The 15,555-nt window shown below is 38.0% G+C and overlaps 1 protein-coding gene and 1 pseudogene across 6 annotated transcripts in view; both read right to left on the bottom strand.

The window, feature by feature from the left end:
- BACH2 (BTB domain and CNC homolog 2) overlaps positions 1 to 15,555 on the bottom strand; it is a 330,646-nt gene that overhangs the window by 96,304 nt on the left and 218,787 nt on the right. The window lies entirely within an intron of this gene.
- On the bottom strand, positions 967 to 1,144 carry LOC139073776 (U2 spliceosomal RNA; annotated as a pseudogene).

Below are 15,555 nucleotides of genomic sequence, written 5' to 3' on the forward strand. Positions count from 1 at the left end.
TGTGGAAATTTAGACCTAAAGAGATTAAGCAATTTACTCAACATCACAGAACCATTTAGTAACAGAAACAGGAGAACTCAAATGTTTATGACCCCCTAGGTTTCTACTATATTATATTAGAGAAAATACAGGAGAAGGAGGGGCATAGGTAAGTGTATGGAGATAGTTTTTGTTCCAAAATTAAGCCCTTTTATTTTAATTTACTTTCCACAAGGGTGATAAGTATAAGATTGGGGGTGGGGAGAGGAAGAGTAACTCTAAGAGAACATCATAGAATTGTAGCTCTTCATGTCTTTCTTCAAGTAAAAATAAAATGGGTTTCCCTTGCATCATGAGCACAATTATAAAACAAGGCATTGTTTTTAATGGGGCCTAATCAGCTTTCTTCCCGAGCCACATGTAGGCGGCTGGCATAAGATCGCATTGCATGACGCCACAATGAAATGTAAATGTTCCTCACCCTTTTTAAACGACTTCCTTTTCTAAGCCTTACTCCTAGGAGGGCAATAAAACAGGCACCCTGTATAATCCTATAAATCTGTCATTGGCTTCATCAGGAGACCCCTGGCAGGCAATGCTCTTCCCTGTTTTAAGGAGTGGACATTTAAGCTTGTGACCGGGAATACAAATAGCAGGTAGACTTTGGTCCCACATTTGCAAGGCCCAGAATGGTTTTGTACTTTGAATTTTTCTAACATTTTATAATGAAAAATTTCAAACTTACAGAAAAGTTTAAAGAATTTTACAATGAACACCTATATACCCACATCTAATTCTATAATTAACACTTTACTATGCTTATTGCATTACACATCTATCCATCTCTATCCATCCCTTTCTCATTTTTTTCAGTGCATACCAAGGTAAATTGCATACATCAGCACACTTCCCCCTAAACACTTTCACAAGCCTATCATTTGCTAGAGTTCAAGATTTGTTTTACAGTTTTTTTCTCTTGAGGAAAAATTGACATACAATAAAATGTAAAAATCTTAAGTGCACACTCACTGAGTTTTGATAAATGTATATACCTGTGTAATCTGAACCTTATCAAGCTCTAGAATATAACCATCATCCCAGGAAGATTCTCCATCCCAGTCAAGCCCTCCTACACTTGATCTTAGCCAAAAGGCCGAGAAGCGATAAGCCCTTCTGTCAGAGGGATTGCTCTACGGTTTTTCTAACAGACTCATTGGCCTGGCCTAGAACGTTTGAATTCTGAAACTATTAAAGGCCTCATTTCATAGTTCAGGGCTAAAAGGTGTTCTGTTTTTCTTCCTTCAGTCAACAAACACTTACTGAGCACCGACAACAAGTCACACACACTGGAAGCCAGTGACAACAAAATAATTGTTTCATTAAATTAGGAAAATCACTTCAATGGTGGTGAGAACTGTGGGATTAATTACACCTCAAGGGCGATCTGGATATACCAAAAGGGAAGCCACACACCACACCCTGCGTCTGTTACTCATTTGGAAACTTTCTGACTCCTTGACTGAAAAACAAAGCTCATACCCATGCCCAGTGAAAGATGAGGGATTTGCAGGATCCATGGAGGAAATCTGAAAAATGAAGAGGCTTTTTAAAACTCCCATCTTTAGACCAACATTATTGCTCTATGATGAAGAGAATGGTCACAGTATGCCAAGCCATGTTCTGTAAAAACACAGCGCCTTGTTTTAAAGAACTGTAAAATCATGAAGGAGGCTCCCCCAAAAGCCAACTAATCTAACTAAGGGTAGTCAGTGAAACAGGCCCTTATTTTCCAGCACTAAATGACTGCCAAGGAGATGACACCCTTGGTGGACACAGCATTGGGTTACTTCTCTCTGTATGAGCTCAACAGTGGCACATTTCACAAATCGGGCATTAAAATGGGATTACAACGTTCTTCTATAGCAACTCCAGTACTCTTTAAAAATTCTCCATTAACCCTTGTCACGGATTGATTGTGTCCCCCGCAGAAAAGATATGTTGAAGCCCTAACCACCAGTACCTCAGAATGTGACCTTATTTGGCAATAGGGTTGCTGCAGATATAACCAGTGAAGATGAGGTCATACCGGAGTAGGGTGGGCTCCTAATCCAACATGACTGGTGTTTTTATAAAAGGAACTCCTTGGAAGACAGAAGAGATGCTGTGTGATGATGGAGGCAGAGAAAAGACTGATGCATCTACAAGCTAAGGAATGCCAAGGATTGATGGCCACCACCAGAAGGCAGGAAGAGGCAAGGAAGGATTCCTCCCTACGGGTTTCAGAGGGAGCATGGCCCCACAGATACCTTGATTTTGGACTTCTGGCAACTGGAACTGTGAGATGACAAATTTTTGTTGTTTTCACCCACCTAGTTTTTGTGGTTACAGTAGCCCTCGGAAACTAATACAACCCTAAAGAAGACCTTTTTTTTTTCCTTTTTGATAACTTTTTAAAAACTGAAACATAATTTACCTGCAGCAAATTCTATCACCATAAAGGTACAGACCAGTGAATTTTTCTAAGTGAACACACACACGTAACCACCACCCAGATCAAGCTATTGCCAGCAATCCAGAAGACTCCTTCCTGCCCTGTCCTAGGCATTATCCCCACCAAGATAACTGTCATTCTAACTCCCTTCACCATAGATTAGTTCTGTCTGCTTTTGAACTTTTATTAAATATATGGAAAAACATACTATATATTTTTTAGGTGTGTCTGACTTCTTTTGCTTGTTAGGTTTGAGAGAGTCACCTGTGTTGTGTGTAACAGTGATTTCTTCTGAAGATGATTTTAAAAATAGCACTGGATTTTTTTCATTTGTTTTGGTTAGTTCAAATTTCAAAAGGCTCAAATAGTATATAGTGAAGTCTCCAAAAATCTCCCCACCCCCACTTCCCAGTCACACAGTTCCATTTCCTAGAGGCAACTAACATTTCTTGTGCATCTAGAGGGATTTTATGACTATTTAAGCAAAGATACATACATTTATAGATAAATCTTTCTCTTTTGTTTTACACAAAACTTAACATACTATACCACTATTATGCCCTTGCTCTTTTACTTAAAAATATATCTCGGGTATCATCCCATAGCAAAACACAAAAGCTTCCTGATCCTTGTTTTACGGTTACACAGTATTCAACTAGGAGAACACAGCATAATGTATATAACCAATTCTCTATTCATAGGCATTTGGGTTGTCAATCTTGTGTTGTTATAAACAAGGCTGCAGTGTGTAACCTTGTAAATAAGCACAGGGAATTTAGCATATCCACACGTTTTCCCCAAAGTGGAATCGCTCCATCAAAGGATATAAACTTTCATATTTTTGATATTGCTAAATTGTTGTCCATTTAGACTGTACAGTTTAAACTACCAGCATGGACAAGAGTACCTCTTTATCGACAGTCTTGCTAATACACTGTGTTATCAAACTTAAAAAAAATCTGCCTGTTTGGTAGGAGAAAAGAGCATCTCATTATAGTTTTAATTTGCATTCATTTTTTATAAATGAAGCTGGATATATTTCATATGTTTAGGAGCAGCTATTTATATTTCCTCTTTTGTAAATTCTCTGTTAATAACCTGTTTTTTCCTATTGCATTGTTGGTCTTTTTTCTTAGTGTCTTGACAGCTGTTAGTCATCCCAGCACCATTTACGGAACAATCCAGTTTTAATGCACATACCTGAGAAGGCTTCTTTAACGTAAACTAAATTTCCAAATGTATTTGAGATTATTCCTAGACTCCATACTATGCCATTGACCTGTCCAATTAATGTCCTAATTCAAACATAAATATATTTGTAAAGTATTTTAGTATCCAAAGAGCAATTTTCTTTTACTGTTTTTTTAATTCTTGATAAAAAATTTTTTTCACATGAACTTCAGCATCAGCTTGTTTGGTTACAAACAATTCTGTTGTTATTTTTACCGGGATCATGTTAAACTTGTGATGTTGAGATTTTCTAGCCAAGAATATGAACTGCCTTTCCATTTATTCACATTGTTTTCTTTTTTTTCCTCTGTATCACAAGGGAATTTAAAAAGTTTCATTCATTTATATGAATATTTATATCTTACAGATTTTGTTAAGTCAATACCTATGTTTATATACATAACGTATTTACATATATATTTATATATTTTTTGCTGTTGTAAATAGGATCTTTTCTTCCATTATATCTTCTACCTAGCTGTTGATAGTATATGTCAAGAACGTTCATTTTTACATAATAAATTGGTACTCAGCCACCTTACTGACTTTGTTATTGTTTATAACAATATTCTAGTTGATTCATATCCAAGTATACAATCATACAAGTATACACCCAGCAAATTACAAACATTAGTCCAACCTCTTCCTTTTGACATTTTTTACCCCCAATTTCTTTCTCTAGCACCACATTAGCCAGCCCTGGTAGTGGAGTGGTGAAGATTCGGCGCTTTCACCACTGTGGCCTGGGTTTCTTTTCAGTCAGGGAACCACACCACCCATCTTTCAGTTGTCATATTGTGGTGGCTGCATGCTGCTGTGATGCTGAAAGCTACACTATCAATATTTTAAATACCAGCAGGGTTAACCAAGGTGGACAGGTTTCAGTGGAGCTTCCAGATTAAGACAGACTAGGAAGAAGGACCTGGCCACCCACTTCCAAAAAATTGGCCATGAAAGAATAGCAGCCAAGCATTGTCTGATATAGAGCCAGAAGATGAGAGGATGGCACAAAAAGACCAGGCAGGGTTCGGCTCTGCCTGAGTCGGAATCAACTTGACAGCACTAAGCACTAAATAACAAGAATTGCATTGGCTAGTACGTTCAGAAGGATGCTAAAGAACAGTTACAACAATGGGCACCCTTGTCTTCATTCTTTCTGACATAACATGCCTTCAGTGTTTCCCTATCAAGCATGACATTCAATTTTGGGTGAGATATAATCTATTTTAACATGTTAAGGAGGTATCCATCACTTCCTATTTTATAAAGTGTTTTCAATAAAAAATGGATGTTGAATTACAGCAATACCTTTGCAGCATCTATAAAGATGATCAAGTAAGTTTTCTATAAAGATCTACTAATATGGTAAACTACATTAACAGATTCAACAATATTGTATCATCCTCACACCCCTGGAATGAACCTCATTTGGTCAGGATATATTGTTCTTTCAAATTGCCACTAGACTCTGCTAATATTTTATTTAGGATTTATTTTATTTAGAATGGAAAATCAGTGTTTTTCTATGGCAGCTGTTCTGATAGATTTTCTTTCTCTCTGGAAGTCAGAGCAGGCAAACTATATTTTCTTAGACAATTATACATTTCATCTGGGTTTTCAAATTTATTTGTAAAAGGCTGAGTAAAATAGACTTCATGATTTTTTTCCCCAAATATTTTACTGAAATCATAAAGGTTTATAATATTGTGTAATTTTGGGTGTACGCTATTATTTATCAGTTTCTGTGCAGACTTCATTGTGCTCACTACCAGTAGTCTAGTTTTTATCCATCACCATAGGTATATGCCCCTTTACCCTTTCACCCACCCTCCCACCCCCTTCTCTTCTGGTAATCACTAATTTCTTCTTTTTATCCATGTATGTGTTTGTCTTCCACATATGAGTGAACTTACATGATGTTTGTCTTTCTCTGTCTCACTTATTTTGCTTAACATAATACCCTCAAGGTCCATCCATGTTGTTGCAATGGGACAGTTTTGTCTTTTTTGTGGCTAGGTAGTATTCCATTGTATATATATACCACACCTTCTTTATCCATTAATCTGTAGCAAGGCACTTGGGTTGTTTCCATGTCTTGGTTATTGTCAATAATGCTGCAATGAACATGGGGGTGCATAAATCTCTTTGGATTGTTGATTTCAAGATCTTTGGATAAACACCCAGTAGTGGGATTGCTGGATCGTATGGTATTTCTATTTTTAATTTTTTGAGAAATCGCCATACTGTTTTCCATAGTGGCTGTACCAATGCGTTCCCACAACAGTACATGAGGGTTCCCTTTTCTCCACATTCTCTCCAACATTTGTTATTTTTCATTTTGGTAATTATAGCCATTCTGACAGGTTTAAGGTGATATCTCATTGTAGTTTTGATTTGTCTTTCCCTAATAATTAGTGATACTTAACATCTTTTCATGTGTCTGTTGGCCATCTGTGATATCTGCCTTGGAGAAATGTCTGTTAATATCCTCTGTTTGTTTTTTCATTGTTCAGTTGTGTGAGTTCTTTATATATTTTGGAGATTAACTCCTGGTCGGATATATGATTTGCAAATATTTTCTCCCAGTTGGTGGGTTGTCTTTTTGTTTTGTTCGTGGTTTCCTTTGCCTTGCAGAAGCTTTTTAGTCTGATGTAGGGCCATTTGTTTATTTTTTCTTTTGTTTCCCTTACCTGAGAAGACATGGTATGTGAAAGATGCTGCTAAGAACAATGTCAAACAATGTAATGCCTATATTTTCTTCTAGGAGTTTTATGGTTTCAGGTCTTACATTTAACTCTTTAATCCATTTTGAGTTAATTTTTGTGTGTGGTGCAAGATAATGGTCTACTTTCATTCTTTGTGTGAAGCTGTCCAGTTTTCCCAACACCATTTATTGAAGAGACTTTTCTTTCTCCATTGTATGTTCTTGGTTCCTTTGTCAAAGATAAACTGACCATACATATGTGGTTTTATTTCTAGGTTTTCAATTCTGTTCTATTGATCTGTGTGTCTGTTTTTGTACCAGTACCATGCTGTTTTGGTTACTAGAGCTTTGCAGTATATTTTGAAGTCAGGGACTGTGATGCCTCCAGCTTTGTTCTTTTTTCTCAGGGTTGCCTTAGATATCTTGGGTCTTTTGTTGTCCCATATGAATTTTAGGATTCTTTGATCTATTTCTGTGAAGAATGTCATTGGAGTTCTGATTGGGATTGCACTGAATCTGTAGACTGTTCTAGGTATTATGGACATTTTAACTATGTTAATTCTTCCAGTCCATGAGCATGGAATGTCTTTCCATTTCTTTAAATCTTCTTTGATTTCTTTCAATAATGTCTTATAGTTTTCATTGTATAGTTTCACATCTTTGGTTAAATTTATTCCTAGATATTTTATTCTTTTTGTTGTGATTGTAAATGAGATTGTATTCTTGAATTCTCTTTCTGCTAGGTCGTCATTAGTGTACAGAAATGCAACCGATTTTTGTAAGTTGATTTTGTACCCTGCAACTTTGTTGTAGTTGTCGATCATTTCTAATATTTTTCTGATGGATTCTTTAGGGTTTTCTGTATATAGAATCATGTCATCTGCAAACAGCAGGAGTTTCATTTCTTCCTTTCCAATTTAGATTCCTTTTATTTCTTTTTCTTGCCTAACTGCTCTGGCTAAAACCTCCAGTACTATGTTGAATAGAAGTGTAGGCACCCTAGTTGTCTAGTTCCTGTTCTCAGAGGGATGGCTTTTAGTTTTTCCCCATCAAGCATAACGTTGGCTGTGGGCTTGTCATATATGGCCTATATTATGTTGAGGTATTTTCCTTCTATGCCTATTTTATTGAGAGTTTTTATCATAAATGGATATTGGATACTGTTAAATGCTTTCTCTGCACCTATTGAGATGATCATGTGATCTTTATTCCTCATTTTGTTAATGTGGTGTATCACATAGATTGATTTGCAGATGTTGAACCGTCCCTGCATCCCTGGTATAAATCCCACTTGATCATGATGTATGATTCTTTTAATGTATTGCTGTATTCAATTTGCTAATATTTTGTTGAGGATTTTGCATCTACGTTCATCAGCGATACTGGCGTATAATTTTCCTTCTTTGTGCTATCCTAGTCTGGTTTTGGAATCAGGGTAATGCTGGCCTCATAGAATGAGTTAGGAAGTATTCTGCCTTCTTCAATTTTTTTGAATAGTTGGAGAAGGATAGGTATTAAATTTTCTTTGAATGTTTGGTAGAATTCTCCAGAGAAGCTGTCAACTCCTGGACTTTTGTTTCTTGGGAGGTTTTTGATTGCTGTTTCAATCTCTTTACTTATTATTGGTCTATTCAGATTCTCTATTTCTTCTTCATTCAGTTTTGGGAGGTTTTGGGAGGTTGTATGAGTCTAAGAATTTATCCATTTCTCCTAGATTATCCAATTTGTTGGCATATAGTTTTTCATAGTATTCTCTTATAATCCTTTGTATTTCTGCAGTATCCATTGTAATTTCTTTTCTTTTCTTTCTAATTTTATTTATTTAAGCCTTCTTTTTTTCTTAGTGAGTCTGGCTAAGGGTTTGTCAATTTTGTTTATTTTCTCAAAGAACCAGCTCTTAGTTACATTAATCCTTTCCATTGTTTCTTTTTTGTTTCAGTTCCATTTATGTCTGCTCTAATTTGCATTATTTCCTTCTTTCTGCTGACTTTGGGCTTCATTTGTTCTTCTTTTTCCAGATCTGCTAGGTATATTTTAAGATTACTTATTTGACATTTTTCTTGTTTGTTGAGCTAGGCTTGTATTGCTATGAATTTCCCTCTTAGGACCACTTTTCCTGCATCCCATAAGAGTTAGTATCTTGTCTTTTCATTTTCATTTGTCTCCAGGTATTTTTTGGTTTCTTCATCGATCCAATGGTTCTTCAGTAGCATGTTGTTTAGTCTCCACATATTTGTGACTTTCCCAGCTTTTTTCTTGTAGTTGATTACTAGTTTCATAGCATTGAGGTCAGAAAAGATGCTAGATATGATTTCAATCTTCTTAAGTTTATTGAGGGTTGCCTTGTTTCCCAAGGTCTATTTTTGAGAATGTTCCATGTGCACTTGAGAAGAATGTGTATTTTGCTGTTTTTGGATGGAATGGTCTCTACATATCTGTTAAGTCAATCTGATCAAGTGTTTCATTTAAGTCCATTATTTCCTTGTTGACTTTCTGTCTGGATGATCTATCCATTGATGTAAGTGGGGTGTTGAGGTCCCCTACTATTATTGCGTTGCTATTAATTTCTCCCTTTAGGTCTGTTAATAGTTGCTTTATATACTTTGGTGCTTCTATGTTAGGTGTGTATCTAAGTGTTATGTCCTCTTTGTGGAAATTCCCTTTTTATCATTATATACTGTCCCTCTTTGCCTCTTGTTGTCTTTTTTATCTTAAAGTCTGCTTTGTATAAGTTTGGCAACAGCTGCTTTCTTTCATTTTCCATTTGCTTGGAGTATTGTCTTTCATCCCTTCCCTCTGAGCCTATGTTTGTTTTTAGAGCTGAGATATGTTTCCTGGAGGCAGAATATTGCTGGGTCTTGTTTTTTAACCCATCCAGCCACTCTCTTTTGATTGGAGAATTCAATCCTTACATTTAGAGCGATTATTGATATATGAGGAGTTAATACCACCATTTTATCTCGTTTCCCAGTCGTTCTATATTTCCATTGTTTCTCTTCCTTTGTTTTCTGACTGACATTTCATTTTGGTGGTTTTCTGCGGAGGTTTTCTCTATTTTTATCAATGTGGCTCTGCTCTGATTTTTTTGTTCAGTGGTTACCATGAGATTTGTATAAGAGATCTTGTAGATGAGATGGTCCATTTTCTGACAGCTTTTTATCTCCAGTAGCCTAAGCAGATTCCATCCCTTTTCTCTTCCCCTTCTGAGTTGTTGTTGTCACAAATTATTTTGTTTTGTGTTGTGAGTTTGTGACTAAGTTGAAGTGTTTATAGTTACTTTTGATGCTTTTCCTTCCCTTTATCTTTTAGGTTATATAAGTATTTGCTACCTGGTTCTGAAAGAGAGCTGCAGTTTTCTTTTTTTGTCTGTTTATTTATCTCCTTGCTCAAAGCTTTGTAGACCTTTGTGGTTTTTTTTCAGGTATGAGGACATCCTTAATCATTTCTTGTAGGGGAGGTCTAGTGTTGATGAACTCTCAGCTTTTGCTTATCCAGGAAAGCTTTTATTTCTCCATGATTTCTGAAAGATAGTTTTGGCAGATAAAGTATTCTTGCTGAAAGCTTCTGTCTTTCAGTATTTTGAATATATCATTCCATTCTCTCCTAGACTGTAAGGTTTCTGTCGAGAAATCTGCTGAAAACCTTCCTTTGTAGGCTATCTTCTTCTGCCTTGCTGCCCTTAATATTTTTTCTCTGTCATTTACTTTTGGCAGTTTTACTGTCATATGCCTTGGAGAAGGTCTTTGGCATTGATGGAATTAGGAGTGCTATTTGGCTTCATGTATTTGTAAGTCCAGTTCTTTCCCCAGGTTTGGGAAGTTTTCAGCTATCATTTTTCTGAAGCAGCTTTCTGCTCCTTTCTCCCTCTGGAATACCAATAATCCTTATGGCTGCTTTTCCTAATTGAGTTTGATATTTTTCCAAAGATTCTTTCATTTTTAAAAATCTTAGGTCTCTCTCCTCGTCCACCTGAAGCATTTCTATATCTCTATCCTCTAACTCACTAATTCTTTCCTCCATAATGCTCTATTATTTAAGGATTCTAGATTATTTTTTATCTCATTGTGTCCTTCGTATCCAGAATTTCTGCTTGTTTTTTTTAGTTTCAATAACTTTGGTGAAGTATTCCTTATTCTCATTGATTTTATTCCTGAGCTCATTGAACTGTCTTCCTGAGTCTTCTCGTAACTCGTTGAGTTTCTTTATGACAGCTTTTTAAATTCTCTGTCATTTAGATTGTAAATTTCTGTGACTTCATGATTGGTTTCTGGAGATCTGTCATTCTCATTGTGCTCTGAATTGATGCTGTAGTTTCTCATGGTGTTTGATGAACTAATCTTTTGGTGGCACATTTGTGTTAGTATCAGCTCACAGATTCTACCTACAACTGCTGGGGGGAAGCACACACTGTTTCTGACCCCACCCTGTCTGCTGGAAGTTACATGGGTATGGTGGAGAGTCCCACTGGCTGGGAAAGCATTCTCATGTGGGTTCAGGACTGCCACCACACTGAGGTGCATTCCCACTTGCAGGGCTGCAGTGGTACTATGGGCGCTTGCGCTGGCCAAGAAAGCATTTGTGTGTGCATATATCTGCCATGACTTCTTCTTACAGTTGCACTGGCCATTGTGCTTGGTGGGCAGGGCTTCTTCGTGGGGTCTGACCCTAGGTCACTGGTTGGGACCACAGAGGCAGAATGGACTCTCCCACCAGCTGGGAAAGCATTTGCATCTGGGCCCTGGGCTGCTGCTGCCCCTTCCCACAGTTGCACTTTCCCACTTTCAGGCTGCAGCAGTACTATGGGCACTCGCACTGGCCGGGAAAGTGTTCAGGCACGCACACAGGGTTGCTGGGGAAGGGAGGGAAGTGCTCACCTATCTCCACCACTTCCCAGGGAGTGAGGCCATCCACCTTCAGACGTATAGCTGCATGGGTCTCTTAGGTGTCCTGTTGGGCTGTGTGGGTATCCTCCATTGGCTAATGAACGTCCATTTAGTCGTAGTTCAAAAGGGGATTGATACAGGGAAGCTCACTTCACCATGTTGCTCACATCACTTCATGATTTCTTTTTAACATACCTTATGTTTACTTTATTTTTATTATTTCCCCTAGTTTTATTGATCAAGTTAGCTAAAGTTTCTTTATTTTGTTGTTTTCAAATAATTGCTTTTTCAGTTTAGTGGTTACCAGGGGAAGGGGGGTGGGAGGGTGGGCACAGGGGGTGAAGGGGAGCACTTGTGTGGTGACAGTCAAGAAATAATGTACAACTGAAATCTCTCATTGATGTAAACTATTTTGAACTCATTAAAAAATAAAAATTAAAAAAATTGCTTTTTGCATTTGTTAATCAATTTTTCAGTTTTTGAATTCATGGTTTTCTGCTTTAAATTTATTATTTCCTTCCTGCTGTTTTTCTCAGTTTTATTTTATCGTTCTTTTTCTATCTTTTTGAGTTAGATGTTTATTAGAAATTCACTTAGAAATTCTTTTATTTCTCTTTTACCACAATAAGTATTTCAGCCCATGACTTTTTTTTTCTGACTGCTGCTTTAGCTGCATGTCCTGGATACTGGTAAGAAGACACTTAGACAGATCTAGTTGGTTTTAGGCAACAGATGTTTACCTAACCATTGAATATAAAATAAACTTTAGGAAACTGATCACTTTAAAAGGTGGTAGGGAAGATCATTAAAGGAACTCAGGAGTGAGTCTGTTGTAATGTGAAGAATAATTCTTTTCTAGACATTCACGATGTATTGACCATGTGCCAGGCACAGTGCTGAATACTGTGAGAACAAAGACGAACAGAAATGGTCTCTGTCTTTCCATTGTTAAGGGAAAAACCCCACACATGAACACAAAATCACATACCATAATACCACAGAACCATAAGGACAAGGCATACAAGTATAAAGAGGATACAAATTGTGACATAAAAATATTTCCTTCCTTCCACTCAAAATGTATACATATTGATAATCTTTAATAGGCATCCATTTAGTTGATACTGACCTAAGTTGCTCTTCCTGTTTTAATTTAAAAGCAGTTCGCTATGAGAATGTTCGTTTTTGTGTGGAACATGGGCCATATGGGGTCAGAAGAGAAGCAGGAAGGCTTGTTAGGAGCAGGAGTCCAGGTGAGCAACGATCATGGCTGGGAGGAGGGAGGGAGCAGAAGAAGTGGTGACCAGAAGGTGGATCTGGCATATATTTGGAAGGTGGAGCTGACAAGATTTGCTACTGGATTGGATATTGGATGTGAGAGAATGAAAAGAGTTAAGGATGACTTTGAGAATTTCATTGTGAGCAATTACATGAATGGAGGTATAATATACTGAAAGGGAAAGCTCCAGAGGAGGATAACGTTTGGGGGCTAGGATTGAAATAAATTATTGCTTCCTGGCAGCTCATCTATCTAAACCCATCTCATACAATTCTCTCATAAGTTGCTCATATTCAAGATCTTTGTCCTAGCAGAGCTCCAAGCTGTTGTATGTGCTGTTTCCACACCTGAAATGCCCTTCCCACACTTCTCTGTCTGGCAGATGCTGGCTCATCCTTCAAGAATAATCTCAAGTGTCAGTTCCTCTGGTTACCTTCCCGACTCCTGCATTCACAGTTGGAAGATTCTCACTGGAGTATCCCCAGCATCCCAGCCGTAACACTATCATAAAATTGCTTATGTGTCTGTCTCTGCCACCCAGGGAAAGTCCCCCAAGGAAAGAAACCACGCTATTTTTTCCCCTGAAGCATAATGCCTGAAACAAAAACGGCTACTCAATGACTGTTTTCATTCGCTCAATCAATATTGACTGTCTACTATGTACAGTACGTGATGTCATGCACTGTTCTGGGTGCCTCAGGATACAGCAATGAACACAGCAAAGTCGTGCTGTCAAGGAGCTTACGTTCTATTGGGGGAGATGGCAATATACAAGCAAACAGTTCTATAATCAAATGTGCTGTAGAGGAAAAAACAAGGCAGGGCAAGAGACCCAAAGGATGAGAACTGAGAAGAGGTTCTGGTTTAGACAGTGTGGCACAGAAAGTCTCACTTACCCAGATTCTAGACAAAGTGAGGGAGTAAACTATGCAGACATCTGGGAGAAGAGCCTTCCCAGCAGAGTTTAGCTGGCCAAAAAGCCAGAGCCTAGAGGGCCAGAGAAGGTGGCAGAGACAGCTGGACAGTGAAGGGCATGCATTCAGGGCAGGGGTCCGTTTTATTCAAAATGCTATGGGAAGCCATAGCAGGTAAGTGATAGGATCTGATTCATATTTTTAAAAGATTACTTTGGCTTGTGGGAAATGGGTTGTTGTGGGGTCAGACCAGAAGCAGGTTGCGAGGCTCTCGTGGCAGTCTTGATGAACAAGGATGATGGATTAGACCATGGTAGGAGTAGAAGTGATGACCAGTGGCTGGATTTGGCAAATACTTGGAAGGTAGAGCTAATGGGATTTGCTAATGGATTGGACATGGGATATGAGAGAGTGAATTAAGGATGGTTTCAAGGCCTTCAGTTTAAGTGATCAGATGAATAGGGGGTGCCATTTACTGAAATGGGGATCCCAGGGGAGGATGAGTCTGGGGGTGAAGGGAGAACAAGGTTGCTTTTGGATGTGCTAAGTTTGAGAAGCCTATTAGACAGCCCCATGGAGGTATTATATAAGTAGCTGAACACATAACTTGAGATGCAGGGTGGGGTTGATTCTAGAGACAAAAATTTGGGAGTCATTAGTGTGGAAATGGTACTTAAAAGGCACAGAACTAAATGAGATCACCCAGGGAGTAAGCTCACGTGGGCTGAAAGAATGAATAAGCAAGTTCATGTGCAGGAAGGAAGATGTTAACAGGTTCATATAATCTGACTATTCTAGATTAGACAGAGAAATAATACACAGAGGGACGAGAGTACACAGAATGAATTTTTCCTTCTATCTAGGCAGCCAATTTGGATTTTTTTCCTTGGACTCTCAGGAGAGCCTGTATCCCAAATTATTTGGGGACAAAGAGGACCATAGGACTCTCTGGAGCAAGTTTCCATTGCTCAGCATGTGGACAAGGTGTTGCTTGGGAACTAAGCACCTCTCTGGGAGAATTCCCTATCACAGCATGTGGAGCAGGCTGGAATCCATGAGTGTGAGTTTTTCTGGAAAGAAAAGTGATTAATAGAGGTACACGATATGTTTCAAATTAGAAAGAGGGAGAAAAGATCACAAATCCAACAAATCCAAAGGGTAGACACCCTTTATAGGCAACAGGTTGTCTCTACCGAAGTAACAGGCAGGCGACCTTTCACGACTAAGATAAAATAATATTTGCCATAAGCCCAGGACAAGTTTGGTAGAATTTGAGATAGTTAAGCTGTACTTCTCAGGAGTCAAAAGCAGGTCAATGGGTCCACCAAGTTCTTTTGGTTACTTCAAATATTATATAACCCAATACCAATAGCTTCTCAGGCCCATAGGAATATAAGCACATTAAGAAACACTACAAGAATGATGTAAGAGATATCTACTGTGAAAATTGTCTTTTGCATACCTTCTAAAATTAATATTTCTTTCCAAGTACACAGAGTTTTCTCTCTCTTTTGGGTTTTTTTTTTCTTTTTAATCATAAGGCATTAAAAATTGGCATTTAAAGCCTCCAGCTTCTTTTGACTTTTTCATCTCCATTTATTCCCATGTGTTTCAGGCTTTTCTCACTTAAAAATCTTCAGCACTTTGCTCATATCTGCTCCACTGTGATCACAGATATTTCTCTCATCTCTTTGCAATCCTCAAAGAGAAAATAAAGACCCCAAGTAATTTTTCACTATCTTTGCCTTCTCAAGTGTCCTATGCACACATCCCAAGGATATAAAGCTTTGTTCTAGAATGACTGTTAACTGCCAGCGAGAACTAATGTGCTCTACTCTTAGCTGCTCAAACTACATAAATCACTGTGTTGATTTCTGGGTGCCTTGAAATAGGCAAATTAAAATACTCAAAGAAAAGCAAAGTTGTATGGAACTCTGGAAAGATTCAGTCATTTATGCATCCAGGAAACGGTTAGTGAGTATTTACCACATGTCAGCGAGTTCGCTAGGTGCTGAGTCACAAACACACATAAGCCTCAGGAGCATAGAATGTAGTAGCTGACCAGGCAAATAGTA

This window comes from Equus przewalskii, chromosome 9 (assembly GCF_037783145.1).
Source record: "Equus przewalskii isolate Varuska chromosome 9, EquPr2, whole genome shotgun sequence".
NCBI classification, from domain to species: Eukaryota; Metazoa; Chordata; class Mammalia; order Perissodactyla; family Equidae; genus Equus; species Equus przewalskii.